Below are 5,099 nucleotides of genomic sequence, written 5' to 3'. Positions count from 1 at the left end.
CAGCTCCGAAATGGTTGGACACTGCACGAGTGCGTGCAGAACGGTTTCATCGCTCTGACCGCATCTCGGGCAGGTCGGCCCCACATTTCGCGAGCCGTGTCTATAGAGCTTATCCCGAACGGGTAGCGCCTCTCGGTAACACTGCCAGGCCAGGGATCTCTGGAAGTTGTCCATAGGTCCCGGCCCGAAAGTCGTCCTGAACAGGCGGGTCAGGTATTCCTCGTCGACGCCCAGGTTCGCCCCGAGATCGTCGTCGTACCTGCCCTCCACTAATCCCCTATAGAATGACTTCGTTGTGATGCAGCCGCTCAAGGTCGACCCGGGACGGCAAAGTTGTTGCAGAGCAACGCGACACTCACGGTGCCATTCGCCATTCCTCGGCCTCTTTTTGATCCACGACTGCAGCTCGGTCATGGAGACGAGCTGCGGGAAAGCGCGTCGCACAAACGGCGACCACACCTGCTCACCGTCGTCTACGTAGAGCCGGAGATGTCGCAGTCTCAGCGCATGTCTGCGCATCATCAACCACGGCATGCCCAGCCCTCCTTTCAGCGGGTGTTGGCAACAAACGGATCGCCTCACCATCGGAACGCTTCCTTTCCACAAAAAGCGGAAGAGGATGCGCTCCATTTCGGTGATGGCGCGATCGGGACAAGGCACGACGGTCAGGCGGTATTCGATGACGGACGCGATGTACGCGTTCGCCACCTCCGCCCGACCTTTTAGGGACAGCTTCCTCTCGGACCATTGCCGGCAGAGAGTGGCCACCCTACTCGTTATCTCGTCCCAGTTCTTCTCCGTTTGCAGGTCCGGACCGAACCAGACTCCGAGCAACTTGACCGGACCGTCCGTCCAGCGTCCCACTACTGAGGCGCTGCCGGACGGTATGGGCTTGCTTCTCCAGGTGCCGAGCAGCAAACCCACCGACTTATCCCGGTTGATTTTCGCTCCCGTCACCGCTTCGTAGTCTTTCAGCGTCTCGCCGACAAGCTCGATGTGCTCGTGGCTAGACGCTATGACGGTGACGTCGTCCGCGTATGCCGACACGCTCGTCCCGCACCCCAGTTCTCGCGGGATGCCCCTCAGCGTCGCCAGCTTCCGCAGTAGTGGCTCGAGAGTCAATACGTACAGGAGCGGCGACAGGGGGCATCCCTGACGAACCGAACGTGCAATGTCGAAGGGTCCCGATAGACGTCCATTGACGCGAACAACCGAACGGATGCCTGTGTACAAGGCAGCCATCCAGCCGCGGAAAACGGGACCGAAGCCGGCCGCTTCGAGGACGGCCTCCAAGTATCGATGGTCTACCCTATCGAAAGCTTTCGATTGATCCAAATTGATCAGGGCCCCACCCATGCCAGGTTCCTTAACTACCCTCTCTATGATGTAGCGCATCAGATGGAGGTTGTCATGGATGCTCCGGCCCGGCACGGCGCACGTCTGCTCCGTGCCGACCAGTTTCTCGATGACAAGCGCCAACCGCTTGGCTAACACCTTGGCCAAAATTTTCATGTCTGCATTGAGCAGAGTGATGGGCCTAAAGTTATCTATGGCGTCCCCCTTGTTTGGATCTTTCTTCAGCAGCGTTACCGCTCCTCGGCTCACAAAACCGGGAATGCTCCCGTTCTGCTGCCAGTTGCAGTACACAACCGCCAAGACTTCTCCAAACAAGTCTGGCATACAGTTGTAAAGCTCGTAGGGCAGACCATCCAAACCCGGAGATTTGTCCGTCGAGCAACCCGCCATCGCGTCCCTCACCTCCTCCGCCGTGATGACCCCTTCGCAGCACTCCGCCTCTCTTGCCGAGAGTCGTGGCAAGCTGTGCAGGTAGGCACTAAAGTCCACCCTGCCTTCTCGCTCGCCACTCCTCCCGAACAGTCGGGCAAAATGCCGCTGAAACGCCTCGCACATCTTGCTCGGCTCGAGCAATTCGCGCCCCTGTTCGTCTACCAGAGACCGGATGGTGGCTCTGTTACCCCGCTGCGCCTCCGCCACCCGGGCCTCTCGTGCGGCTCCAACACCTTCATTCCTCAGAGCACGCATCCTTGCCCTGACAGCACACCCTTCGTGTTTAGCATTGAAGTGTTGGTCGAGGGCCAACCTCGCCGCTAAAACGTCGGATGCGATGCCACTTCGCAATGCCTCTTCTAACTTTATCACTAGCTCCCCCTCTTCTCTGTTCCTCTCTACAGCTAGTGCCCTGCTATACCTTATTGCTTCCGCCCTCACTGCTCTCTTGAGGGCAAACCACCATTTGTTGTTGACGATGGCTCCCGTCAAAGCCCTCTTTACTAACGTGCTAATCCGGTCTCTGAAAACCTGTCTCGACGGGAAAGACGCGTTTAGTTTCCAGTAACCGGGACCCTGCCTATGTGCCTTATCTAAGTCTAGCGTACACGTCACAAGTTTGTGATCCGTGTAGCTGACTATGTGGAACTGTGGACATCCTAAACTATCTCTATCTCTTGTCCTACACACTATCCTATCTAGATACGATCTCGACGACCCAATGCGGTTGCTCCAAGTCCACGTTGGCACATTTGGGTGGTCGAGTCGGTACCTGTCAGACAACTGGAAGCGTCTGAGCAGGTCTATGAGGCCTTTGCATCCCCTTCTACTTTTGTCACTCCCCACGTAGTCTAGATGCGTGTCCAAGGTAGCATTCCAATCCCCCACTAAAAGTAAGGGACGAGACGTTCCCAGGAATACTTCTAGACGTCGAAAGAAGTCTGACCGACCTGTTAAAGGAGGCACATAAACTGCCAGCAACCGAAAAGCGCCTCCATCGCTGCCGTCCACATCTAGGACAACCAGTCTACCCTCCGGGTCCGTAAATATCGTCTTTACTTGGAGATCCAGACTCTTGCGAAAAAGAACCGCCGTGCCACTACCGCCCATCCTCGGCAGACAGGGAGAAAAATAAATGTTAAACTGTCCGCCAAACATGGACTTTAGGGCCCGCGGTTCATGGAGTCTGGTCTCACTAATGGCTATGATATCCAAATTGTGTGACTTGATGTCATTTAAGAGGTACCCTTGTTTCCAAGGGGACCCTAAGCCACGCACATTCACACAACCAATCTTCACCATGATTCTATTTATACGTGTGCTTTAAAGCACAAAACAAAAGAACAGAGTGTTACTTGCCGTTAGAAAGTTTTGTTTCCTCCTTGGATTTTTCACCAAGGAGGCTATTGTACAATTTCTTGCACAAATATTTCTGGAATCCCCCTACCGAGTTGGGGTAGAGGGATTTTATTGTGTTGTGTAATGCTGGTGTTACATGAATAATTTTAATGTGTTTTGGCGGTGTTGTACGTGGGTGGTTGTTGGTTTTGATATCGTTATTTGTGATGTTTGTTTTAGAGTTGATGTAATTCATCAACTCTGTGTTTGTACTGTCTATTGCTGTTAGCATTGTTTTTTTTATATTACTATTGGTGTTAGTAGTATTTTCGGGAGATGTGAATCTCCCTGCTTTGTTTGTGTTTGCATTTTGTTTTGTTTTCTTCTTACTGCGCTTCCTCTTTCCTTTCGTAGCTATTTTCCACTCCTCCCCACTCTCTTCATCGGATGATGGGAGATCTGAGGAGTCAGAAAGAGGTAACGGCAAATTTTGTGCGTCTGTGTGTGTTTCTGTGAATGTTTGTGTTGCTGTTTTTATTGATGTTGGCTGATTGTTATTTGTGTGTGGTGTATGTGATATGGGGGAGGGAGAGGCAGTCTTGGAATTTTCTTTTTTTTCTTCTGTTTTTGCAGTTTCTGTTGTCTTTTCTGTTGTGGTTATTGCTGATATTTCTGTTGTTGTTTTTTGCGTTGCTGGTGGTGTTGGTAGTAAGGTTTTTCTGTTGGGGGTATTTGGTAGTTGCTTCTGTTGTTGTTGTTGTTGTTGTTGTTGTTGTTGTTGTTGTTGTTGTTGTTTTTGTTTAGCGGCCAGAGGGCAGTCCTTTTTCAGATGTGCTTCGCTGTTGCATAGGTAACAGCGAGGTCGCCTGCCCTCTACCACCACATACAGCTTGTGGTCCTCTGCCAATCTAATGTTTGGAGGAATTTTCTGTGAAGCCTCCTCCGTGATGTGGAGAAGGATTTCCAGATTTTTCCCTCCCCAGTTCTTTTCCTCTCCGACCGTAATCTCCAAAATATTTGCCTCCTCCATTTCCAGGCACACGGCCGATATCAGCCATTGGGTGTCCACCTCCGATGGCACATTTTTTATCATAACTTTGGTCACTCTCTGTCCTAGATAACTCGGTATCATTACCAAGTCATCTGTGCGGAGAGAGAGTGTCGAAAATTGTTTAGCTAAATTTTCATCCAGAAACCTTACTTGCACCGTTCCAAATTTCCTTCCCCAGGTGACATGATTCTGATAAGGCCAAATTTTTCTAAGACAAACTTCAATTTTATCTGTGCTAACATTTTCTACACGTCTGGTTTTTGTGTTTACCAGTTTATAAATGATGCACTTTTTGTTTTTCATTTCTATAATATCTTTTGGGATGTTAATTCTGACATCATCTCCTTCTTTCGTAAGAAGGGATTTTGTGTCTTTTATTTGTTTTTGTGTGAATGTCACTGTTGTTCTTTTTTCCTTTAGAGCATTTGCGAAATTTGTTTTTGTTGTGCTGGCGGACATGTTCTTCTGGATATTTTTGTTTATGTTGGTGTATGTACTGCCTGGTTCAAAGGTGGTGGTAGTGGCAGCAGAGTTTGTTGAACAGGTGATGGTGTCATTGCTGACGGCCGATAACTTTACTTCCTTGTTGTTGCTGTTGTTGTTGTTGTTGTCGTTGTTGCTGTTGTTGTTGTTGTTGTTGTTGTTGTCGTTGGTGGTGGTGATGATGGCGTCAGCAGCAGTGGTGCTTACGTCAGAGACATTTGTGACGGTTTTCACGCATGGTTTTGTAACCTTGGTTACAGTTTTGTTTTTGTTGTTGGTGTTGGTGGTGGTGGTGGTGGTGGTGGTGGTGAGAGGGCTGTTAGTAGCTGTACTCACAGTCTTTGTGACGTTTATAGCAACTGCGTTCGTGTCACTGCATGAGCACGCGCTATTCTGTTCTTTTTTCTCTTCTGGCATCTGAAGCCTCGAGAAATGCTTG

This window comes from Octopus bimaculoides, chromosome 4, assembly GCF_046866305.1.
Source record: "Octopus bimaculoides isolate indiv1 chromosome 4, ASM4686630v1, whole genome shotgun sequence".
Taxonomy (NCBI): Eukaryota; Metazoa; Mollusca; class Cephalopoda; order Octopoda; family Octopodidae; genus Octopus; species Octopus bimaculoides.
The sequence above is the reverse complement of the archived record's forward strand: the minus strand, read 5'-3'. Positions refer to the sequence as shown.